This window comes from Pongo abelii, chromosome 4, assembly GCF_028885655.2.
Source record: "Pongo abelii isolate AG06213 chromosome 4, NHGRI_mPonAbe1-v2.0_pri, whole genome shotgun sequence".
NCBI classification, from domain to species: Eukaryota; Metazoa; Chordata; class Mammalia; order Primates; family Hominidae; genus Pongo; species Pongo abelii.
In genome coordinates, this window is record NC_071989.2 from 152,298,700 (window position 1) to 152,326,184 (window position 27,485).

General features: G+C 37.6%; 1 long non-coding RNA gene across 3 annotated transcripts; it reads right to left on the reverse strand.

Moving 5' to 3' along the window:
• Positions 1–4,539: 4,539 nt before the first annotated feature.
• Positions 4,540–22,848, reverse strand: LOC134761437 (uncharacterized). Of its 3 annotated transcripts, none has more exons than XR_010140047.1 (3): positions 22,755–22,848; positions 8,066–8,209; positions 4,540–7,528 (listed from the first exon to the last, which is right to left on the reverse strand). It is a non-coding gene; the product is annotated as an uncharacterized LOC134761437 (long non-coding RNA). The 3 variants fall into 3 exon arrangements; XR_010140046.1 differs by lacking the exon at positions 22,755–22,848 and adding an exon at positions 8,332–8,545 and having other exon boundaries at positions 4,544–7,528; XR_010140045.1 differs by lacking the exon at positions 22,755–22,848 and adding an exon at positions 8,300–8,502 and having other exon boundaries at positions 4,544–7,528.
• Positions 22,849–27,485: the final 4,637 nt, after the last annotated feature.

The following is a 27,485-nucleotide window of genomic DNA, read 5'->3' on the forward strand; positions in this document are numbered from 1 at the left end:
ATTCTCTGAGCCTGCAAAGAAAAACAGGACAAATATAGTTATTCCTTCCCGTCCACCCTATCCCAGCCTACAGTGAAGAGACAAGTGATGACAATGCAGCGTGGTGAACATTGTAAAGCGGGGATTTCCAGATGCCTTGAGAGGCTGCATCTTTCCTGGATTTGGGGTTCTTCTGGATCCAGGAAAGGAAGACCTTTGGGAGCCAGGAATGTCTGAACTGAGGGACAAGTCAGATTTGGGTGAAAAGTATTTCTGGTAGAGGATACATTCTCAGAAGTCAGGGAGCAATAAAAAACACAAATTCATTAAGGCATTAAAAATGTTTGAAATGGACAGAACATAGTAAATATAGGGTAATGGGGATGCTGAGGGATCAGGCTATATCCGCAAGGGAAAAAAAACAAACAGCACGGGATTTTTGCTTCTGCAAGATCACACTGGCTGCAATGTGGAGGATAGGATAGGAGTGTGGCAAAAACAGAGCCCTAGAGACCAGCTAAGAAGGTGTTGCCAATTTTTGAGGTAAGATGATGGTGGCCTGAAATAGAGAAATTGTAGTGGAGATGCAGAAAAAGGAATAGAATCTTTTTTTTCAAGTTTATGCTGGGAGCTTACTTATTTGGAAGTAGAACATCTGACAGCCCTGTCCTTGGTTTGTGACAATTTCTTTTCTCAAGAAGTAGAGGAAGCAAGGAGGGGTGCTGTTCCTTTGGATTTAATTTTAACCAATATAGAAGAAACAATTGATGCTATGATGACTGCTCCTGTGGAAAGGTGTAGTGGTTTAGCTAACTAGCCATCCAAAAAAAGCTAGCCAAGGCTCAATATGCATGCTTAGAAACCTATCCAGAAATAGAGAATTTCCTCTATTATTGAATAACTTTGGTTCTAGAAGTGCGTATGTAAGTCTGTTTATTATTCTTATATTCGAAATAACACTATGCAATGTTTGTTGTTGTTGGAGCTCAGAGGTGACACAGTTTTGGTGTGACCTTTGTTTTTGTATAGGGAGATTAATAAATGTCATATGGGGTACTATCATTTAATAAAAGGTAAACTGGACAAATGGAGTATGCTTAGAACTGGACAACCATGATAATAAAAGAATGCTAAAGCATGTCATCAATTAAAATATTTTTGAGTAGGAGCTGTGAGCAAGGCATTGTTCAAGGAGAGGAAGACAGGGTGAATCAGATAGACTTAATTCTATAGTCACGGAATTATATGGGGATCAGTTAAAGAAAGTGGAGCATGGATAAGAGATAAGCATAAGATTCAACTTTGATGAGCTACAATGCTGTCATGTGGAACAGGGATCCAATGAATTCTGTAAGACTTTAAAAGTAAAATTAGAGCCAATGAGCAGAATCTGGAAGAGGAGAATTCCAACTCTCAAGGAGGAACAACTTTCTAAAAGCTCTGATCGTGTAGTTGTGAGATAAACTGAATGAGGAGGTGTGGTAGTAGGTTCTTTGTTTCAAGTAACTGGATGCACGTTTGACATGCGTTATTTCATTTCAACTTTAAACCACTTTATGAGATCATTATGATTATTAATCTCATTTTACATTTGAGGCAGCTGAGGTTTAGTGATTGCACAGTTAGAACATAGCAGAGCTATGATATGACTTACTGTGCTCTAGTCTCCTGTGAACTCTGCCACCTCCCTTGCTTAATAAAAAGGCTGAATAAATGGTGGTCAAATGATTCCTTCAAGTAAAGAAAGGGAGGGTGAACTACAGAGCTGTAAGGGTCTTCCTAAACTTTACATTGAATTATTCTAGTTATTTCTAGAATATGAGAAATATATACTAAAAATATCCTTCAAATAACAAAATTATAGAGATGGTAGCACAGATCAGCTGCTGCCAGGGCTTGGAGGATGGGTGGTAGGTGCATGTGCTTATAAAAGGGATTTTTGTGGTGATGGAATTGTTCTGTATTTTGATTGTGGTGGTGGTCACAAGAATCCACACATGTGATAAAATTGCACAGAACTAAATACACACACATGAGTGCAAGTAAAACTGGAGATACCAAATTAAGGTGGATGGATGTCAATGTTTGGTTGTGATATTGTATAATTATGCAAGATGTTACTATTGAGTGAGATGACATAAGGGAGTATATACCTCTATGTATTATTTCTTACAACTATATGTAAAGCTATAATTATCTCAAAATACAAAGTTAAAAATGTAAAGATATATTTGACTCAAGCACACAAGAAGGACTATGTGAGCACTGGCTCTTTTCTTTCTCTTCCAACTTTCCTCCACCCTAGGATCCTCCCATGGGGGAAACTAGGAGTTATTGCATAATGCTGTCCCTGTATATTCCCAGGATCAAATCTGACTAAGGTATTTATCCCAAATTTCTGTGTCCTGGAGACAATAATTCCACTTAGTGCTTTTATTCACATTCTTCCACAACACAGGAAAATGACCTCTGGAAAATGTATGCTGAGGGATCACAAAAGCCCCAGTATTTGCTGATTTTAGTAAGTGGAACTAAGGAGAAAAAAACATGCATAATAAAACCATAAAATTAGATTCTTCAACATTTTATAAATCCAGTATTTGTGTGGTAGCTTGACTAATATCTTCAAAGAGGATTGACTCAGACATCCAACTTTTTGAAGAGCATCAGAAGAATGTTACGTTTTTTATTTTATTCCTCTGATTATAAAGGTAATGCATCTACCTTATTTTAAGAAAGGAAATATAAAAATTATCTATAGTTCCATGACTCAAATATACATACCGATTTTTTTAATCCTCTTGTTTTTCTGAATCAGGACACTTTTGATTATAAACGATAGATACTCATTCACACTGGACATACTTCAGGTATAACAAAACCCAGGACTCAGACGATGTACTTAGGGCTCATTTTCAGGCCCTTCAACTCCGGGCTCTGCTTGTGCGTTGGTTCCATCCACAGTCAGGTTCTTCCCTCTTGGTTGCAAGAATGGTTGCAGCAGTTCCCGCCTTCTTTTTTACATTTAGGCGATGTTACATAGAAAGAAAACTTCTTCCCGACAGCTCTAATAAAGTCCCCAAAACGGAGTAACTAACTTGTCTTGGCTGAGTCCATTTTTAAACCAATCACTAACCAAATAGTTAAATTGTACTTATTTTCCACGACTGGGTCACACACATGAAATCAGGGCAGGGCATGAGAGTGTGGCATCAGAGAGCTTTTACCAATATAATTCTGTTATTAGAATTTGGAAGAATGCATGCCAAGTAGAGAAAAACAAGATGTTCACTTATCTTTTGTGTGTGTATATTTGTATACACAAACACACATGTATATTTTTGTGAATAATGTAAGGATAAAATTGAAACTTATTTCCCCACCCCTCTGGGTTGTAATGATAAACCATAAAGATGTATATGGAAATGTCAGGGATCTAGAATAGCCAAAACAGTCTTGAAAAAGAACAGGTTTGAAGGACTCGTACTTTCTGATTTCAAAATGTATTACAAAACTACAGTAAATAAGATTGTATGGTACTGGCATAAAAATAGAGATATAAATCAGTGGAATAAAATGGAAAGTCCAAAAATGAACTCATACATTTGTGGTCAGTTCATTTTCAACAAAGGAGACCAAGACAGCTTAATGGAGGTTGTGGGGAGTGGGGGCAGGCCGGGGGTGGAGGGGGAAAATTAGTTTCTTCAAAAAATAGTGCTGAGACAACAGGATGTCTATATGTAAAAGGATGAAGCTGGACCCCTCCCTCACATCATGTGCAAAATTAACTCAAAATGGATCATAGACCTAAATATAACAGTGAAAACTGTACAACTTTTAGAAGAAACTATAGGAATACATTTTCATGACCTTCTATTATGCAAATATTTCTTCAAACAATACCAAAAGCACAAGCAACAAATGAAAAAAATAGATAAGTTGGACTTTATGGAAATTAAAAACTTTACAGAAATATAAAAATTTATATTAAAATATAAATTATGGAACTTAATTTATATTTTCTGTTGCATCACTACAACCATCAATATATTTGGCCAATGAAGGCAACAACTGCAGAAACATAAATTGGAAAACAAAGAAACAAGAACCAAATAGAGAAAGAATTAAACTCGTTTTCTTTGTTTTCTTGTTTTTGAGACGGAATCTCACTCTGTTGCCCAGGCTGGAGTGCGGTGGTGCAATCTCAGCTCACTGCAACCTCTGCCTCCTGAGTTCAAGCAATTCTCCTGCCTCAGCCTCCCGAGTAGCTGGGACTACAGACGCGTGCCACCACACCCAGCTAATTTTTTTTTTTTTTTAGTAGAAACGGGGTGTCACTGTGTTAGCCAGGATGGTCTTGATCTCCTGACCTCATGATCCGCCTGCCTCGCCCCCCCCGCAAAGCGGAATTACAAGCATGAGCCACTGTGGCCGGCTAAACTTGTTTTCTTGAATTAATGGGGCAGAATTTTCCATTTCTGGTAAAACTCTTCTGAATATATTAAAGGTGAATTTTCTAAAAAAAAAAAAAAGGGGGCCAAATGAATTTTGGACAGTGTGAAATGGTGCTAAAGTTTTTATTTAATGCTTTATTAATGAAGGAACCAATAAAATAATATAATCAGTTCAAAGTAGAATCCAAAGGGCAGATATACCTCGATATCAGGAGTATTAGAATGCATTTACAAATTTTCACTCACACAACTGGCTTTGGGGAGAGGCAGGAATGAAAAAGGAGGATTATCCCACCACTGGATGGAATTCATGTGTATAGACAAGAATTATTTTCATTGCTATCAGTTATTTACAATTTACAGATCTATAAAATAGCTCAAAATTAATAAAAAGCTAGCATCAGATAACCTGGAAGGGTATATGCTAAACAATGCATAGTTTTGCACTGAAGATACACAGTATTCTTTTCTGACTATTCCATATTTCCTTGCGAATATTTTAGCAATCACTATATCATCAGGTTTCTCTGTTTTCCAGTCTTTTTTTTTGTCAAGTTAATATCCACTTAGTACTTGTATGATGAATTATTATAGTTGTGAAGATAATATAGCTTCTTATATGCTGAGACTATGAACCAGAGTTGGCTGTTAGTGCTGAGTATATAAGACATTTAACAAAAAAAGATAACGAAAGGGACAATAAATAGGAAAATGCTACCATGCCGCTTAATGTTTTCCAAACTTTGAGTCATGATTTACTTGTGGGTCATGCAATCAAAGAGTCATAACAAAATTAAGAACAGAAAATATGAAAGTGTAGCATATATGGTGAAGTTAAGAATTGGTTCATAAAACCTTGGTTGCAGGATGTGCTCTGGGTCACAATGTGAAATCTACTTCTACCATAGGTCAGAGTCAGTGGAAAGTCACTATTGTAGCTGGTACCTAACATGTTAAAGAGAAAGTCTATATAGTCTTACTCAGTATGAGTCACCACTGGACAATATTCAATATTCACCACCTCCTCAATATTCAAATCCTGGATAGCCTGAGAAAGTCAATGACATGCATTGTGCTGAGATCATGTGGTTCAGGTTAGAACAGTTTTTCTGGGCTTTGACTGAATCTCACAGATCTAAATGTGTTTTTATTGCCATGTTTGCTAAATGTCCTTGGTAAAGAGTGGAGTCTCCAAGGAACACTGGTCAAGGTATGTCACCTTTTCACTAAAATAAACACAACTTTATTTCTCAACTAGGAATAGTGTCAACATAACTGAAAAATTCAAATAAATTTTGAATTGCTTGAATTGCCTTTATTATATATTTTACAGATTATCTAACATCAAATTATGCTATGATCACTTTTATTCAGTAACTTACTGATTTCGTATGTTTTTATACAGAAATGGCTTATCATTCTAGTGGAGGCTGGAGAGTTCAAACTGCCTGAAAGTTCTACCTAATCTTTTCTACCTAATCAATGCATAAGACACTGGTAACTTCTTAGGCGCTCTCTCATAATCTCTACAATTTCCCTTCTGTATTCTGAAAGTAAACATCTATTTTTTCAATCTGTTGTAAGCTGCCACATATACAACAAGCTTATTACATCTTACAATCAGACTTCCACTTGTAAATTGCCTCCTCCTCCCCATATAGAAATTCTGGAGCTGCCACTCATATTTCTTCAGAATCCCAGTGACTCACTGTAGAATCAGCTCTGCCTTTTCTCAATTTCTGGCATCCTTCAAATATCTTTCAGATGAGAAATGAGGTTGAAATTGGACAACATTTCTTTCTACCATCCCTCGAGGACAAGATTTCAAAATCTTTACCTCCAGGCTTTCAAAGGTCAGGCCTGTAATGCCAAATACACGTGAGATGTTCTCCATTATGAAGTCCCTTGAACTCTAAATTTAAATCTCAAAAAAATCTAAATCTGAACTTTTTTTCTGTCTCCCAGAACAGCTATTTTCTCTTACTGACTTTCTGTGTTTATGAAGGTCCCTTGTTTTCCCAGACATCAAGACTCAAAACTTCAAGATCATCTTGGACTCCTTTTTTGGTTCTCACCTTCTCCATTTAATCCATCATGAAAGTTTACATCATTCAACCAATTCGAAATCTGCCTGGCTGGGCTCTAAACCTACTTCACAGTGTTCATTCTGTGCAAGAAGGTGTCATGAGAGTGTCTCTTGATTGACTCAACTGATGAGACCAGAAATAAATACAACATGACATCATGGTAGGAATGGTTTTCTATCTGTAGCTTAAAATAAATCTAAAACATAATAGGAACTTATTAGAAAGAGCAATGGCTTTGTAATTTTCTGTCATTTAAAAAATAAAGAAAATTCTCCTTTCATGCGATTATTAAATACTCATTCCAACATTTAAAAAATATTACTTGTATATGACTATAATTTATTTCACTTTATAGTAAGTTCCTTCTATAGTCCTGAATATATGGGTTGCTAGTTAAAATTAAAGCAGCCTGTTATCCTACTCCTTAGGGAGGCTGAGGTGGGCAAATTGCTTGAGCTCAGGTTCAACACCAGCCTGGGCAACATGGCGAAACCCTGTCTCTACACAAATTACAAAAATTAGCTGGGTGTGGTGGTGTGTGCCCGTGGATCCAGCTACTCAGGAGGTTGAGGTGGAAGAATCGCTTGAGCCCAGGAGGTTGAGCCTCAGTGAGCTATGATCACGCCACTGCACTCCAGCCTGAGTGACAGAGTGAGACCCTATCTCAGTAAGTAAATAAATATGTAAATAAAACTAAAGCAGAGCCCATGATTTCCTTTCTATTGTTTTCTAATTCTTCTTTAAATGAGTCACTTTTCACTTTTCCTTTCTACAACTGGAAAATCAACAAATACATTTTAAGCTACTGAGGGCCAATAGGTTTCAATTTCCTTATTGGCTAAGATTGATGGTTACTACTTGGAGTGCTATGTCAGGAAGAATTGTGAGTCACAACCAGGTCCTGCCAGAAGGAGTACCGTGCTCAATTAGTGAGGTCCTCTGTGGGCTTGAGAAGGGAACATGATGGCTCACATGTCATCCTGGGTTGAAACAAGAATCAAGGCCAATCTGAAAGTAGAACAGAAGAGTTTGACACTTAGATGGCATACTTGAATGCTATGTAATTAAGGCTTTTGGCACAAAAGTGGCTATTTTGCCATCCTGTCACAATACTGAAATTCTAGGATTAGCAACTCTTAAAGACTTTTTGAAACCTTTCACTAGTAAAATAGTTTTTGAAAACTTTCACTATTAAAATACTACCTTTATTGTTCTTATTCTGGGAAAGTGAATGGGTTTAAGTCATTATCAGCAAACAGTTAAGGAGGAAGTAGTCTATGAGATTGAATTTCAACCTTGAGTGTGGATGAAAGAAATGATCTTTGTAATGAAATATGAGGTGCATTTATTAGAAGGAGAAAGTGAGAACCAGGAGGATGAAACTGTGAGTAGAAAGAGAACTGAAATTGGAATTGGATGGCAACAAGGATGTCTTTGTCTTCTTAAGAAATAGCTTCCCATCTCCTCTTTGAAAAAAGCTTTAAAAAAAAGTAAAAGAAAAACTAATGAAACTAAACAAAAAATAAAAAGAAAAATAAATCAAACCTTGGTAAGATTCATCCTTAATATTCTCTAAAAAGGCTCCAAATTGTCCTCGTTCTTTATCCCTTACTAGGGCAGCAGCAGCACATCAAAGAAGCACAAACAACTTGCTGAATTCGAATCTAGGTGGGCATAGCTTTGCGCCTGCTAAAAGGAAATAAGGATTTAGGCCCTTTAGATTATAATGGTGACAGCAACAACAGCAATAAACACAATGGCCACCACTCCTGAGTGTACCGTGTCTCCGTTTTGCTCTGAAATGCACGTACATGCTGGATCTCCTTTAATCCTCATCCAATCCATGATGCATCACTCTAATTATCTCTGATTTACAGCTGGACTTCAGTAGTCTGCTTAAAGTCACGCAATGAGTAAATGACAGAGCCAGAATTTAAACCCAAGTCTTTCTTAGGCCAAACCTTATTTCCACCTTTCTCCCTTGCCTGTGTTCTCTTTCAGTTTCTTACTGAGACCTAGGTAACTGTCCATGTCAGCTCTAGGGCTCAGACAAGATGACTCACACTTGCAGGAAATATGAGAGAGAAAAAGCTACAACTCCATAGCATGAAAAGTGATTTTCATATTGTTTATACTTAAATGAGACGCTCTGCACTAAAATTCTCTCGTTTCCACACTTTGTATGGATATATAAATTCTCCCAAAATAGGATTCAGGTGACATTTATATAGCAACATTAACCCTGAATCTCTCAGTGGGAAAAATCCTGTAAACTGATGATAATATTCATGTTGGCACAGGATAATATTAGAAAACCAAAGAAAACATTTTCTGGTTTGTGTACCTTGAATAAACAGATGTTTAAAATTCTACTTTCCCTACATTTACCAAGCATATAAATGAGACCTAATTAGACTGAAATTCCATGGAACATGTTCCAAAGCCCTAGTTTAGTCATCCAGTATAAACACTGTAAATGAATAAAATATAGTGTATTTAACAATTCAGAGTCATGGTTCCTTAAATTCAACTGATACAGCATTACAGTGCACTGAGTAACAAAAAGTGACTGAAGTTTTGTTATTTTATTTGGAAAAACAATTACCACAGAAAAGTACATAGTATGAAAACATTCATGTGTCCTCATCCCAGAATTAATTAACATTTTGCCATATATGCTTCTAAAATTGTGTTTAATAAAGACAAAATCAAACATTACAAAGAAAGCTGCAGTATTTTTGTATCCCTCCCAGGTGGCCCATCCGCTTCTCTTTCTCTCCCTCTCCAAAGTCAGCATCTCTTTGGAACTTGTTGAATATCCTCCAATTCATGATTTCGTATTTTACTAGTTAGGCAGACACAAAATGTTATAGCATTATTTGTGACTTGGAATTTTATAAAAATGATCTATTTTATATTTTGCATTCTGTTATTTGTGGGTTTTTTTTGTTTTTTGAGCAACAAGGCTGTTTATTTCACCTGGGTGCAGGCTGGCTGAGTCCGAAAAGACAGTCAGCAAAGGGAGATAGGGGTGGGGCCATTTTATAAAATTTGGGTAGGTAAAGGAAAATTACTGTCAAAGGGCGGTTGTTCTCTGGCGGGCGGGTGTGGGGGTCACAAGGTGCTCAGTAGGGGAGCTTTTCAGCCAGGATGAGACAGGAGAAGGAATTTCACAAGATAATGTCATCATTTAAGGCAGGAACAGGCCATTTTCACTTCTTTTGTGGTGGAATGTCATCAGTTAAGGCAGGAACTGGCCATCTGGATGTGTACGTGCAGGCCACAGGGGATATGATGGCTTAGCTTGGGCTCAGAGGCCTGACATTCTGTCTTCTTAAATTAATAAGAAAAATACAATGAAATAGTGGTAAAGTGTTGGGACGGTGAAAATTTTTGGGGGTGGTATGGAAAAATAATGGGCGATGTTTCTCATGGCTGCTTCAAGTGGGATTAGGGGCGGCGTGGGAACCTAGAGTGGGAGAGATTAAGCTGAGGGAAGATTTTGTGGTAAGGGGTGATATTGTGGGGTTGTTAGAAGAAACATTTGTCGTGTAGAATTATTGGTGATGGCCTGGATATGGTTTTGTATGAATTGATAGCACCAGGAGATATCAGCTGTGATGGCTTGGAGAAACAGTGTAAACCGGCAGTGTAAACAAGAGCAGGGCATTTATGAATAGTTGAGAATGGTGAATAGGAGTATGACTAGACAGAAAATAGTAGGGATGACAAGTTTTTTGGGGCGAGTCTAAGTTGGTCTGGTGTCTGGGATGAGACTGGGGCCTAATAAAAAGGAGCATCTGTACAGGAGCTCAAATGGGCTGTACCTTGTAGCATTCCGAGGACAGGCCTGAATTCTGAGAAGGGAAAGTGGTAAAAGTATTGTTCAGTCCTTTTTAAGTTGGTGGCTGAGCTTGGTGAGGTGTGTTTTTAAAAGACTTTTAGTCCGTTCTACTTTTCCTGAAAACTGAGGACTGTAAGGGATATAAAAGTTTCACTGAATACTAAGAGCCTGAAAAACTGCTTGGCTGATTTGACTAACAAATGCTGGTCCGTTATCAGACTGTATAGAGGTGGGAAGGCTAAACCAAGGAATTATGACTGACAGAAGGGAAGAAATGACTGCGGTGGCCTTTTCAGACCCTGTAGGAAAGGCCTCCTAAGACAGCTTTAAAGACTGCCCCCACGCTAGCTCTCCCTGACTGATCCCAACCCTTTTCATTACCCACAGCCGAAGTGCAGGGCTGTGCAGTCAGAATTCTTACACAGGAACCGGGACCGCTATTTGCATTTTTTAACTAAATGTGCTATCTATCCAACTTAATACATATATGTATACCTATTTATGTTAACTGCTATGTAGTATTCCAGTTTATAACTACATCTGAATTTATCGAACCGTTTATCAAGGACATTTAGTGCTCTCCAGCACTACCCATTTTTGTTCCTATTACAAAAGACTTCTTGTGTACATGTACATGTGTAGTTTCTAGGCTATATATCTAGCAGTGAAATTGCTGGGTTGGAGGTGTTTGCATTTTGAACTTTACTAGATAATTGCCAAATTGCTCTCCAAAGTGATTGTAGCATTTTATACTCCCACCAGCAGTGTACTAGAGTTCCCGTTTTGAATAGACTTAAAAACACTTCAAATTGTCTGACTTTTGAATTTAGGAGCTCTGATTTTGATTTCTTATTTTGCCAGCTCTTAGATTGCATACATGGTATGCCATAGAAGTGCTTGGCATGCATTTTTATTATCATTAATAAAGAGCTCACATAAACAGCACTGATACCTTAAAATCACATTTGAAGCAGTTATGTATTGGATGTATTTGGTTACAAGACAATATAATAGAACAAAACCAGGATTTTTTTTTTTTTGATAGAGATTTATTGAATTAAACAACCACTAGGCAATACACACAGACTGGGAAAAGTATAATGATTTTATATTAGTTTCCTTTGCTTGCATATCAATCACTTGTTGATTTTATTTTAATTAATTTATTTTTTTGAGGTGGAGTCTTGCTCTGTCACCAGGCTGGAGTGCAGTGGCATGATCTCGGCTCACTGCAACCTCCGCCTCCCGGGTTCAAATGATTCTCCTGCCTCAGCCTCCTGAGTAGCTGGGACTACAAGTGAGCACCACTACGCCCAGCTTATTTTTGTATTTTTAGTAGAGATGGGGTTTCACGATGTTGTCCAGGATGGTCTCAATCTCTTGACCTCATGATCCACCCACCTCGGCCTCCCAAAGTGCTGGGATTACAGGTGTGAGCCACCTCGTCTGGCCCCACTTGTTTTTTATCAGTGTTTGGCACCACACTGACATTGACTGTTTCTCTTTTATTTGTACTTAGAAAATCTTTACTTGGTACAGAGGCACAGCAGTTGTTTCATCTAATAACCCCTGAGGGATTGTATTAATGTTATAGAATTAATAGTTACTATACATAGTCTTGCAAAACTTTTTTATATAAAGCTAAAATGTCAAGCCCAGGGAAAGAAAAAGAGGGTGAAAGGATGAAATAGCAAAAAAAAGATGTTATAAAATAGGCCTCCCCTCTTTAAACTTAGCATTTAAAATATTTTCCATAAAATATTTTCCATTACTTCTGGTTGTGATGATGAAATACATGATAGCATCTCAGCTGATAACAGCTGAGTGGCTGATCCATAAAAATATACTTCTGTGGTTTGATATTGATTGTACTTTTCCTTCTCCTTTAGACTTATGAATGGGTCTACAAGTTCATAAAAAGAGAAAGAAACAATGGCATAGCATTTACAGTTGTTACTCAAAAGACAAATGTTATACTTAGAAGATTAAGAAAGGACGAAGAAATACCATGATTGTTTGCTTCCTTACTTTTTCCATTTTGCGGATGTGAGAATGATGGTAGACCAAAAAAACCCAAGATTTCATGCACAACAGAATTTGAGAGATTCAGGGGCCATTGGAAAGCATCCAACTCAAGGCCTTCATTTTATAGTTAGAAAAATTGAGGCATTAAAATAACTTGTCCAGGCTGGGCATGGTGGGTCATGCCCATAATCCCAGCATTTTGGGAGGCTGAAGCGGGTGGATCACCTGAGGTCAGGAGTTTGAGACTAGCCTGGCCAACATGGCAAAACCCTGTTTCTACTAAAAATACAAAAGTTAGTCAGGTGTGGTGGTAAGTGCCTGTAGTCCCAGCTACTTCAGAGGCTGAGGTAGGAGAATTGCTTGAACCTGGGAGGTAGAGGCTGCAGTGAGCCGAGATCACGCCACTGCAGAGGCTGCAGTGAGCCAAGATAGAGCCACTGCACTCCAGTCTTGGCGAGACAGTGTGAGACTCTGTCTCAAAAAAATAAAAAACAAACAAACAAACAAACAAAAATCTTGTCCAGAGCACACTTTCCTCTTCATTACTTTGGCTGTTCTTGTTTTCTCCATGGAAGGCAGAAATCACATCTCTTTTTATAATGAAATATCTTAGGTTGGTTGGCTTCAATTACCTGATCTTTGGAGAATCACACTCAAACCCACCACATCAATGTGTCATTACTTCTTTCACCAAAATAGCATTAATGGTGGAGGAAACTAAGCATGACACCTGGGAGATGTTTTCAACTTTTTCTTGAAAATTCACATGAATTTTGTAATTTTACTCTGATATTTGGTGTTCGTAATCATGATACTGTGCTTATTTTAATTTAAAAACACCATATCTGTGAGTAGAATTGGTACTCCAGGAAGATGTATTATGTCTATCCTGTTCTTATATTTAACAAATATTTAATGAGAACTTTTTTTTTTCTGCTGAGAACACAACAGAGGTCACTGCTCCTCTTGACATTGACAGTATAACCACAAAACACATAATTACAAATAATTATACAGAGAAGTGGAGGGTGTTATGGTATGTCCAGAAGGGAGAACTAAACCAGCTCAAAGGATTAGGAAAAGTGATGTTTAAACAAAAAATTGAGTAGGAGGTATGTTTGACTACTGTCTGGCTTACATTTATTAAAGAAAGAGAACTGGCTGGGCGTGGTGGCTCACGCCTGTAATCCCAGCAGTTTGGGAGGCCAAGGTGGGCAGATCACGAGGTCAGGAGTTCAAGACCAGTCTGGCAAACATAGTGAAACCCCATCTCTACTAAAAATACAAAAAGTTAGACTGGCGTGGTAGCGTGCACCTGTAATCCCAGCTACTCAGGAGGCTGAGGCAGGAGAATCTGGTGAACCCGGGAGGCAGAGCTTGCAGTGAGCCAAGATCGTGTCACTGCACTCCAGCCTGGGTGACAGAGTGAGACTCCGTCTCAAAAAAAATAAAAAAAAATAAAAAAAGAACCATAAAATAATTTTCCACCTTGGTCTTTGCCAAAAGATGAGTTATGATGCTTTTGCAATGCATTGGACTTTTCCTTTTATTTTTTGTGCATATAATTTGAAAACAAATCAAAAACATATTGTTTTAGTCATTTGTTGTTCTATATTTTTGGTATTTTTTCCTCCTCATTAGCATATTGGTTGCTTATGTGTGAGCTTCTCAATCCTGGTATTTGCAAATGTTGAGGGTAATACTGTATTCTAAGAAAGACAGAGAAATAACCTAGAAGAAAGAATGTCAGGAATGCCCTTGAAAAAAAGAACTTAATTGCCTAAGCAACAAACTAACTCTTGAAATAGTGACCTCTGGTTCTAATTCCTTAAGGCTCTTTAAAATCTATACTTTGTCCACCTTTTTCTTTCTCTGCAAAATAGGAATGGCACAATGGAGTTGACTAACAATTAATTTTCTTAGTTACAAATTTTGCTTGGATCTTTAGCCCTGTTCTATTCAGTCAAAGAAACCAAGTTGTTGACTAATGGTGAAGACTGTTTGCTAAAGGTCCTAGATATTCATTATCTTAAGAAAATGAGTTAAGAATAATGAATAAACATAGATGACAATTAGTGGATTCTGTGTTAGGTCCTCACATGGAACCAGATGGTCTAGTGATGCATGTAAATAGATAATTTATTTCATTTGTAGATCTGAAAGTTGAATAAAGAATTAGATGTTTGTTATTAAAGTGCATTTGCCAATGTGCTCTAATTTAATACATTGCTAAAATAAATGCAGGGTGAAGTTAAGGGGACTAATTATTTTTGGTCAGCTGGGGATAAATTCAAAAGATTCTTCAGGATTTGCAGCCTGCAATCTAACTATTACAAACTGAATGTTTGTGTTCTCCTCAAATTCACATGTTGAGGCTCTAACTCCCATTGTGATGGCATTTGGAGGTAGGGCCTTTGGGAGGTAATTAGATTTTGATGAGGTCAAGTGCATAGGGCCCCCATACTAGGATTAGTGTCCTTATAAGAAGAGGAAGAGCTGGGTGCAGTGGCTCATACCTGTAATCCCAGCATTTTGGGAGGCTGAGGTGGGAGGATTGCTTGAGGTTCGGAGTTCAAAACCAGCCTGGTCAACATAGTGGGACCCCATCTCTTAAAAAAAATACTAAAAATTAGCTGAGTGTTGTGGTATGTATCTGTAGTCCCAACTACTTGGAAGACTAAGGAAAGTGGATCACTTGAGCACAGGAATTTGAGGCTACCTTGATTGTACCACATGAAAGGGGACTTTCTTTTGTACCCTAGGTACTAGCACTCCAGCTTGGGTGACAAAGCAAGACTCCATCACACACACACACAAAATAAATAAATAAATAAATAAAAAGGAGAAGAGGAGGAAGATACCAGAGCTCTCTGTATTTCTACCAGTTCTGCCATGTAGGAACACAGCAACAAGGTGGCTGTCTGCAAGCCAGGAAGAGGGCCTTCATCAAGAACTGAATCTGCTGGCACATTGATCTTGGACTTCCCAACTTCCAGAATTGTGAGAATTAATTGTCCATTGTTTAAGCCACCCAGTCTGTGGTATTTTGTTAAAGCAGTCTAAGTTGACTAAGATAGTCCTTATTTATTTTTTCTTTTCTTTAGAAAGTGAAAATAATAGCTATAATTGTTCAATATATTGGTCAACAGAATAATTAGCTTTCTGAAAATTTGTGCATATGCAATTAGGAAAAATAGCATGACATTGTTTTTGACAGGATTACTCCATGCTTTATTAAAAGTTATGAATCAATTTACCATTGAAAATGACAGCAGGGAGCAGAGCAAGATGGCAGAATATAAGTCTACACCTTCCACTATCCCAGCTAGAAGACCAAATTTTAACAACTATCTACACACAGAAAAATATCATCACAAGAACAAAAAATCAGGTGAGCAATTACGGTATGTGTTTTTAACTTCATACAGTGGAAAGAGACATTGATGGGGGCAGGGGAGACAGTCTTGAATCATTGACGCCACCCCTTCCCCATTCCCCAGCAGTGGTGTTGCGGCACAATGAGAGAATCTGTGCACTTTGGAAAGGGAGAGCACAGAGACTGGAGGACTTTACATTGATCTCAGTGCTGCCTTGTCACAGCAGAGAGTAAAGCTGTGCTGGTCTGAGCCAGCACTCATGCACAGAGGGAGCACTTGGACCAGCTCTAGCCAGAGGAATCACCTATCCCAGCAGTCAGAATTTGAGTTTCTTGGCAAGCCTCACCATCATAAGCTGAAGTGTTCTGGGGTCCTAAATAAATTCAAAAGGTAGCCTAGGACATGAAGACTGTAGTTCCTACGCAACTCCTAGCACTAGGCTGGGCTTAGAGCCAGTGAATTAGGGCAGCACATGACCTAAGGAGACAGCAGCTGCCACAGCTAAGGAGTGCTTGTGCCATCCCTTCTTCAATCCCAGGCAGTGCAGTTAATAGTCACAAAAAGTGACTCCTTCCTTTTGCTTCAGGAGAGGAGAGCAAAGAGTAAAGAGTACTTTGTCTTGCCTCTTGGATACCAGCTCAGCCACAGTATGATAAATCATTGAGTAGAGTCATGAGGCCCTCATTCCAGGCCCTGTCTCCCAGATTTCTAGACACACTATTTGAGAAAAGGGAACTGCTGCCTTGAAGAGAAGGATCCAGTCCTGGCAGAATTAATTACCTGCTGACTTAAGAGGGGGTCCTTTGTCTCTGAATAACTACCAGCAACACCCAGGAAGTACATGTGGGCCTTGGGCTCTGAGATGTGCTGGCTTCAGGGGAGAGCCGGCACATTCTCAGCTGTGGTGGCTTTGGTGAAATACTCCTCCTGTTCGAGAAAAGGAGAGGGAAAAGTAAAGGGGACTTTCTTTTGCACCCTAGGTACTAGCTCAGTCACAGTGGAGTAAAGCAACAAGCAAGTTCTTAGGGTCCCCAAGTCCAAGCTTAGGCTCTTAGATTGCATTTGTGGAACTACCCTGGGCTAGAGGGAAGCCCACTACTCTGAAGGGTGAGTTCTAGGCCTGGCAACATTTACCACAAGCTGACAGAAGGGCCCTTGGGCTTTAAGTGAACACTGGTGATGGCCAGGTAGAAGCATCTGTGGACCGGTGATTGTGATCACAACAGGGAGAGGTTCCTCTGCCTGTGTAAAGGGAAAGGAAAGTGGGAAGGATTTTATATTGTGGTTTGAGTGCCAGCTTAGCTGCTGTAGAATAGAACATCAGGTAAATTGCTAAGGTGTTTGACTCCAGTTTCTGGTTCCCAGACAGAATCTCTGGACACACTTAGGCCTGGAGAAACTTGTTACACTGAAGGGAAGGGCACTGGGAAAAGCCCAGTGCTGTGCTAGATTCAGTTCTGACTCAATGCCATTCCAGTGGTGGTGGCCACAGAGATGCTTGCATCACCATACCCCAAGTTCCATGTGGCTCAGCATAGAGAGACTCTGTGTGTTTGGGAGAAAGTAAGGAAAAAGAGCAAGAGTGCCTGGTAATACAGAGAATTCATCTGGAAATTATTCAAGACCACCAAACCAATACCTCCAGAAGTCTGCAAAACCCACAGTATTATTGGGTGTAGGGCTTAAGTCCTTTCAAATACCTAGAAAGCTTTCCCAAGAAGAACAGACTGTGAAGTTTACAATAAACACCTAACTCTTCAATGCCCAGACATCAAAGAACATACATAAGCATCAACATCATCCAGGAAAACATGACCTCACCAAATGAACTATGTAAGGGACCAGAGACCAGGCCTGGAGAAATAAAGATATGTGACCTTTCAAACAGAGAATTCAAAATGGTTGTTTTGAGGAAATTCAAAGAAATTCAAGATAATACAGAGAAGGAATTTAGAATTCTATCAGATAAATTTAACAAAGAGATTGAAATAATTAAAAAGAATCAAGTAGAAATTATAGGGGTGAAAAATGCATTTGACATGATGAAGAATACATCAGAGTCTCTTAATAGCAGAATTGATCAAGCAGAAGAAAGAATTAGTGAGCCTGAAGATAGGCTATTTGAAAATATACATCCAGAAGAGATAAAAGAAAAAAAGAATAAAAAACAATGAAGCAGCAGCCAGGCACAGTGGCCCACACCTGTAATCCCAGCACTTTCAGAGGCTGAGGCAAGTGGATCACTTGAGGTTATGTGTTTAAGACCAGCCTTAGCAACGTGGTGAAACCCTGTCTCTCCTGAAAACACAAAATTTAGCTGCGCATGGTGGTATGTGCCTATAGTCTCAGTGACTCAGAAGGCTGAGGCAAGAGAATTGCTTGAACCTGGGAGGTGGAGGTCGCGGTGAGCCAAGATTATGCCACTGCACTCCAGCCTGGGCAACAGAGCAAGGCTCTATCTCATAGAAACAACAAACAACAACAACAACAACAAAAACAACAACAAACAATGAAGCATCACTATAGGATCTAAAAAAATAGCATCAAAGGGGCAAATCTAAGAGTTACTGGCCTTAGAGAGGAAGTAGAGAGAGAGATAGGGTTAGAAAGTTTGTTGAAAGGGATCAGAGATAGATCCAACAGATAGATTGGGAAGATCTCAATACAGTAATAGCTGGAAACTTCAATACCTCACTTTTTCCCAAACCTAGAGAAAAATATCAACATTCAAGTACAAGAAGGTTATAGAACACCAAGCAGCTTTAACCCAAAGAAGACTACTCAAGGCATTTAATAATCGAACACCCAAAGGTCAAGGGTAAAGAATGGATCTTAAAAGCAGCAAGAGAAAAGAAACAAATAATATACAATGGAGCTCCAAAACATCTGGCATCAGACTTTTTAGTGGAAACTTTACAGGCTGAGAGGGATTAATATGACATATCTAAAGTGCTGAAAAAAAGAAAACTTTTACTCTAGAATAGTATATCTGGTGAAAATATTCTTTAGCATAAAGGAGAAACAAAGACATTCACAGACAAAAGCTGAGGAATTTTGTCAATACTAGACCTGTCCTATAAGAAATGATAGAGGAAGTTCTTAAATCTGGAAGAAAAGGATATTAATGAAAAAGAAGAAATTATCTGAAGATATTAATACAAAACTCACTGGCAATAGTAAGCACACAGAAAACACGGACTAGTGTAACAATGTAGTTGTGGTGTGAAAACTTCTCAAGTAGAAAGACTAAATGATGAACCAATAAAAAATAACTACAGCATTTCAAGACATAGAAAGTACAATAAGATACAAACAGCAACAACAAAAAGTTTAAAAGTATGGATACAAAGTTACAGTATAGAGTTTTTACTAGTTTTTTTTTTGTTTGTTTGCTTGCTTATGCAATCATTGTTAAGTCATCATCAGTTTAAAATGATGGGTTATAAGATAGTATTTGCAAGCCTCATGGTAACCTCAAATAGAAAAGCATACAATGGGTACACAAAAAGTAAAAAGAAAGAAATTAAAGCATATCCACCAGAGAAAATCACCTTCACTAAATGGATGACAGGAAGGAAGGAAAGCAGGAAAAGACCACAAAAACCACCAAAAAACAAATAACAAAATGGTAGAAGTAAGTCCCTACTTATAAATAGAAACATTGAATGTAAATGGACTAAACTCTAACTTAAAAAAAAATAGAATGGCTGAATGGATTAAAAAACAAGACTTGGTGATCTGTTGCCTACAAGAAACACACTTCACCTATAAAGAAACATAGACTGAAAATAAAGGGGTCGGGAATGGTGGCTCACGCCCATTATCCCAACACTTTGGGAGGCCAAGGTGGGTGGATCACCTGAGGTCAGAAGTTTGAGACCAGCCTGACCAACATGGTGAAACCCCATCTCTACTAAAAATACAAAATTAGCTGGGCACAGTGGCAAACTTCTGTAATCCCAGCTACTTGGGAGGCTGAGGCAGGAGAACTGCTCAAACCTGGGAGGCAGAGGTTGCTGTGAGCTGAGATCGCACCATTGCACTCCAGCCTGAGCAACAGAGTGAGACTCTGTCTCAAAAGAAGAAGAAAAAAGTAAAGAAAATAAAAGAAAGGAATGGAAAAAACTATTCCATGTCAATGGAAACCAAAAAATACACTTTAAAACAAAGGCTGTAAGAAGAGGCAAAGCAGGTTATTTATTATATAATGATAAAGAGGTAAATTCATCAAGAGGATATAATTATTGTAAATATATATGTACCCAACATTGGAGCACCCAGATGTTTAAAGCAAATGTTATTACAGCTAAAGAAAGAGATAGGTCTCAATATAGTAATAGCTGGAAACTTCAACACCCCACTTTCAGCAACGGACAGATCACCCAGACAAAAAAATCAACAAAGAAACATTGGACTTAATCTGTACTATAGACTAAATGGACCTAATAGATATTTACAGAACATTTCATCAAAGGCTACAGAACATACATTCTTCTCTTCAGCATATGGGTCATTCTCAAGGATAGACCATATTTTAGTCATAAAACAAGACAAGTCTTAAAACACTGAAATGATATCAAACATTTTTTCTGAACACAGTGGAAGAACACTAGAAATCAATAACAAGAGGAATTTTGGAAACTATATAAACACATGGAAATTAAACACTATGCTTCTGAATGACCAGTGGGTCAATGAAGCAATTAAGAAGAAAACTAAAAAATTTATTGGAATGAATGATAATGGAAACACAACATATCAAAACCTATGAGATATAGAGAAAGCAGTACTAAGAGGGAAATGTATAGCAATTAAGTGCCTAAAACAAAAAGAAAAAAGGAAAAACCTCAAATAAATAATCTAACGCATCTTAAAGGATTAGAAAAGCAAGAGCAAGCCAAACCCAACTTTAGTGGAAGAAAAGAAATAATAAATATCAATGCATAAATCAATGAATTTGAAGTAAAGAAAACAATACAAAAGATCAATTAAACAAAAAGCTGGTTTTTTTGAAAAGATAAACAAAATTGACAAATCTTCAGCCAGACTAACAAAGCAAAGAAAACAACCAACAAAACACAGAGACAACCCACAGAACGGGACAAAATATTTGCAAACTACCCATCTGACAAGTGATTAAGAACCAGAATATAAAAGAAGCTTATATATATATATATAAGGGAAAAAAGTGTAATAATCTGATTAAAAAATGGGCAGAAGATCTGAATGGATATTTCTCAAAAGAAGACATATGAATGAGGGCATATGAAAATATGCTCAACATCATTAATCATCAGAGAACTGCAAATCAAAACTGCAATGAGATATCATCTCACCACAGTTAAAATGGATTTTATTCAAAAGATAGGCAATAATAAATGCTGGTGAGGATGTGGAGAAAACAGAACCCTCATGCACTGTTGGTGGGAATGTGTAGTATTAATGGTACAACCACTATGGAGAACAGTCTGGAGATTCCTCAAAACACTAAAATAGAGCTACCATACAGTCCAGCAATGCTACTGTTGGGTATATACCCCAAAGAAAGGAAATCAGTATATCATGCACTTCCATGTTTGTTGCAGCCCTGTTCACAATAGCCAAGATTTGAAAGTAACCTAAGTGTCCATCAACAGATAGATGGATAAAGAAAATGTGGTACATATACACAATAGAGTACTATTCAGCCATAAAAAGAATGAGATTCTGTCATTTGCACAGCATGAATGGAACTGGAGTTCATTATGTTAAGCTAAATTAGCCAGATACAGAAAGACAAACATCACGTGTTCTCACTTATTTGTGGGATCTAAAAATTAAGACAATTGAAGTCATGGACATAGAGAGTAGAAGGATGGTTACCAGAGGCTGGGATGGGTAGTGTGAAGGTGAGAAGGGGTGGCTGTAGGGGAGTGGGGTGAAATGGGGATGGTTAATGAGTAAAACAAAAAAAAAAATAGAAAGAATGAATAAGACCTAGTATTTGATAGAACAGGGGGGAAATAATAAAATGTTCAATAAAAATTGTACATTTTAAAGTAACTAAAAGAATATAATTGGATTGTTTGTAACCCAAAAGATAAATGCTTGAGGGGTAAATAGCTAATTTTCCATGGTGTGATTATTATGCATTGCAGGCCTGTACCAAAATATCTCATGTACCCCATAAATGTAGACACCTGCTATGTATACACAAATTTTTTTAAAAAAGAAAGTGGCAGGTTTCTGCCCCCACAGAATAATGAACAGTGCTTCCTAATTTGCGTACCAACATATTTCAACTCATTGCACACTTTGTAAATATCTATTGTATTGGTAGAAAGGTATCAAAGGTAGAAAGAATCTCAAACCATGTTCTTCAATATTTAATCATACAATTCCATGCCAATGTTTTTATTATAAATTTGTATTTGATACAAAAAACAGAGAAGAGTTAGAATTCCTTATAAATGATTTTTGAAAAAAATATTTCCCTGAAAACTGTAAGGATGGGAACAAACCCCTTGTATCATAGATAAAAGGAAGGTTTGCATATACACTTTTTAATATAATAAAAATGAAAATTATGATACCTAAGGGATTTCAAGTAATCACCTTAGCTCTAAATAAATTATTCAGAATGTTTTGATGATAACAATACTAGTAAAGGAATGACATAAAAAGGGGTGAAGAAATTGTAGATTTACCATTTTGTCCCTATGCAAAACAATGCTCCTGATAATACTACATTTAGATACAGCTTCCTCTAAAGGATGTGAAAAGTCATTGTTTATATCTGAGTAATAAAATTAACTGCCTACAAGATTGCCAAAAACTTGAAAGATATTGTTTGCTAAGGTTTTTGTGAATCTATCAGAGTTCTTAGTTGCAGACAAAAGCATCTACTTTAGTTAATTTAAGCAGAAATGAGGCTTGTTAAAAACTATTTGATGATCAGAAAGTTAGGATAGTTGGAGAAACAGGCTGTAAGCTAAGTATTCCAGAATACCTCTCAGAGCAATGCTTCAGACCTGCCCTGGTGAGGGACTGCTGTCATCGGGGAACATACTGCCTCTGCCACCCCCAGTGCCAGCAGAAACCATGACTTGCGCCTAGCCACTCCCTCATGGAATTCTTTTTTGATTATTTTCAGTGAATGATTCTAACTGGTGCTTTCCTAGCTGCAGAGGTATGTGGGAAATGTAGTTTTTTGAATTCTACTTTGAAAAAGAGGGATTCTAACCTGTAAAATTATTAAAACATAGAAAAAGTGTTCAAAATGTTTGAGGAGCCTCAAACAACTAATGTCCTTCTCAGTAAAGATATTGGGACAGGCGTTCTCTCATAGAATACTGATAGAAGTATCAACTGGAGAATAATTTTTGAAAGCAATTTGGTGGTGCCAATGATAATTTCAGAGGCATAATCACTATGATTAGCTTTTTTCACTTCTACAAATCTACCCTGGAAAAATAATTATATATCTACCAAAAAATATGTAAAGATGCTTTCTTAGGCATTGTTTGTAACACTAAAAATAGTCAACATTAATTTCTTACTATATGCTCTGAGTGTTTTACATGTTCTACCTACTTACAACATACTCAAACCGGTGAGGTAAGTAAAATTTACCTTTACTGTTTTACTGTAGGAAAACAAAGGTCCAGGGTAGTTAAGTAACTAACCTATGGTCACACATCTAGTAAAAAGGAAGATGATCCTAATTGCCCATCAATATGAAAATGTTCAATACATAGTGTTTTATCCAAACTGGAGAAGCACACCATAGTTTAGAAGAATAAAGTAAAATTATTTATGCTGACATGAATAGATATCCAAGACATTATTTCATGAAGAAGAAAGTATGACCTGAGCTATACAAAAAATAAATTTGTGTGTATGCATATATATATGGGCAAGAATATAAAGGAAGAAGGAAGGATGTTCTCCAAACCTCTAACAATCTGTTACCTTTGTGATGGATATGAAGATGTATTAGTCTGTTCTCATGCTGCTAATAAAGATGTACCCAAGACTGGGTAATTATAAAGAAAAAAGAAGTTTAATGGACTCACAGTTCCACATGGCTGGGGAGGCCTTATAATCATGGAAGAAGGCAAAGGAGGAGCAAAGGCACTTCTTACATGGTGGCATGCAAGAGAGAATGAATGCCAAACAAAATGAGAAACTTATAAAACCATCAGATCTCATGAGAACACACTCACTCTCACAAGAACAGTATGGGGGAAACTGTCCCCATGATTCAATTATCTCCATCTGACATACGGGGATTATTACAATTCAAGGTGAGATTTGGGTGGGGACACAGAGCCAAACCATATCAGAAGGTAAATATTAATGTTTTGTTCTCTGTTTCTGAATCAAACTTTTTATGAGGAAATGCATTTTCTTATTTCATGTATAACAAACATTTAGGAAACAAATGTTGAAGTTTGAATTCCCGTAAAAAAAAAATTCTTAGTTTGAAGCTTCCAAACTTAAAAATGTCCTTGAAGTCAACTTGAGGAAAAAAATCCAGAAGTTTGGAGATTTAAGCATTCCTGTGTTAAAGTTACTCATCATTCACACCTATGCTGGGTGTGAAAAGTTTCATTTTCATTTTATTTTAGTGTAGTTTTATAATCATGTCACATGGCTTGGGAACTTCTCTAATGTTTATGAAGAGAAATATCCAGGTCCTAATATCTTTGCCCCTAAAGGAAGTACCTGCAGTAGAATGTCACTTCTGTTCACAACCACCTCAACCAGTTCCTTTGTGAGTTAATCTTAATAAAAGAGTTCTCCAACACTTCTGCTCTTGGGTTGCATGAAAAAAAGGAGTTATACTGCTGTGTAACATGACCAGGAATGGTGACCTTTAGAGGGTTGCTGACACACATGGTGTCACCCTGTCCACAGGGACCAGAGTCTTGGTGAAGTAGGACCAAATTCTCACTAATCTCCTTTTATCACTGCCTGTGTTCATCACCAAGCCAATGGAGTACATAGGTATTACCTAGACAGCTTCCTGGGAACCATTCACCAGAGACTGATTCAGTAGGTCAAGGGTCGAGGGTGGAGCCCAGGATTCTGCATTATTAATAGGCTTCTATACTGTTGTAGGTGGAATCATGTCTTCTTCCATCCTCCCCTCCAAAAAAAAAAATGGCCACATCCACATCCTAATCCCTGGAATTTGTGAATATGTTACTTTACATGACAAAAGGAACTTCATATGTGTGATTAAATTAAGGCTTGTCAAATGCAGAGATTTTACTGGCTTATCTGGATAGGCCTGATGTAATCACAGGGTGGTTAAAGTGGAAGAGAGAAGCTAATGAATCAGTATCCGAGTGATGTGACCTGAGAAGACTTGGCTGGTCATTGCCTTCTTTGAAGATGGAAGGGGCCACAAGCCAAGGTATGTGAGGTATGTGAGCAGCCACTAGGTGCTGGAAAAGACAAGAAAATGAGTCTCTCTTAGAGCCTCCAGAAAGGAACACGGGCCTGCCCATATTTGGCTTTAGCCCAGTGAGATCCATTTAGGATTTCTGAGCTCTAGAACTGTACGTTTATAGTTTTATGCTGTTTTAAGATGCTAAACGTATAGTAATTCATTACAGCAGCAACAGGAAACTAATATGCATGAATTTCAAATTATTATTTTATTTTCTAGCTTCTATTTTAGGTTTGGAAGTAAGTGTGCACATTTGTGACATGGGTAAATTGCATATCACTGGAGTTTGGCATACAAATGATTTCATCACCCAGGTAGTGAGCATAGTACCCAAAGGTGTTTTTTTCAACCCTCACCCTTCTCTCACCATACACCCTCAAGTAGGCCCCAGTGTCTATTATTCCAATCTTTGTGTTCATATGTACTCAATGTTTAACTCCTACTTATAAGCAAGAACATATGCAATTTGGTTTTCTCTTCCTGCGTTAATTTGCTTATTCTAATACCCTCCAGCTGCATCCTTGTGGCTGCAAAGGACATTATTTTCATTCATTTTATGGCTGTGTAGTATTCCTTCATGTATATGTACCACACTTTCTTTATCCAGTCCACCACTAATGGGCATCTAGATTGATTCCATGTCTTTATTACTGTAAATAGTGCTGTGATAAATATATGTGTGCATGTGACTTCTTGGTAGAACAATTTATATTCCTTTTAATGTATACCCAGTAATGGAATGTTGGCTTGAATGGGAATCCTAAGTTTTTCGAGAAATTTTCAAAGTGCTTTCTACAGTGGCTGAACTAATTTACCTTGCTACAACTAGTATAATAAACATTCCCTGTTCTCTGCAACCTCACTAACATATGTTATTTTCTTTTCTTTTTCTTTTTTTTTACATTTTGAACAAATTTTTATTGCTATGACTATATGAAATCTACCTCTATCCTGAGTGAGGGTGAGCACCTAATTCTCCAGGTGGAGTAAGTTGTGAAAGATGTTACTTTAAAAAAAAATTTTTTTAAATTTTTTTCTTCCATGGGTTATTGGGGAACAAGTAGTATTTGGTTACATGAGTAAGGTCTTTAGTGGTGATTTGTGAGATTTTGGTGCACCCATCACCTGAGCAGTAAACACTACACCAAATTTGTAGTCTTTTTATCCCTGACTCCCTTCCCACCCTTTTCCCCTTGAGTCCCCAAAGTCCATTGTGTCATTCTTATGCCTTTGCATCTTCATAGCTTAGCTCCTACTTATGAGTGAGAACATATGATGTTTGATTCTCCATTCCTGAGTTACTTCACTTAGAATAATAGTCTCCACTCTCATCCAGGTGGCTGCAAATGCTATCAATTCATTCCTTTTTATGGCTGAGTAGTATTCCATCGTGTGTATATATATATACATACACATATATATGTATATATATACATATATATATATACACCACCTTTTTTAATCCACTTGTTGATTGATGGGCATTTGTGTTGGTTCCACATTTTTGCAGTTGCAAATTGTGCTGCTATAAACATGGGTGTGCAAGTATCTTTTTCATATAATGACATCTTTTCCTCTGGGTAGATACCCAATAGCAGGATTGCTGGAGCAAATGATAGTTCAACCTTTAGTTCTTTAAGGAATCTCCATACTGTTTTTCATAGTGGTTGTACCAGTTTATATTCTCATCAGCAGTGTAGAAGTGTTCCCTGTTCACTGCATCCATACCAACATCTAATATTTTTTGATTCTTTGATTATGGCCATTCTTGCAGGAGTAAGGTGGTATTGCATTGTGGTTTTGATTTGCATGTCCCTGATCATTAGTGATGTTGAGGTTTTTTCATATGTTTGTTGGCCATTTGTATGTCTTCTTTTGAGAATTGTCAATTCATGCCTTAGCCCACTTTTGGATGGGATTTTTTTTTCTTGTTGATTTGCTGTTATTGCATTTGCTTTTGGGTTCTTGGTCATGAAATCCTTGCCTAAGCCAATGTCTAGAAGGGTTTTTCTGATGTTATCTTTAAGAATTTTTATAGTTTCAGGTCTTAGATTTAAGTCCTTAATCCAATTTGAGTTGATTTTTGTATAAGGTGAGAAATGAGGATCCAGTTTCATTCTCTTACATGTGGCTTGCCAATTATCCCAGAACCATTTGTTGAATAGGGTGTCCTTTCCCCACTTTATGTTCTTGTTTGCTTTGTCAAAGATCATTTGGCTGTAAGTATTTGGGTTTATTTCTGGTTCTCTGTTATGTTCTATTGGTCTATGTGCCAATTTTTAT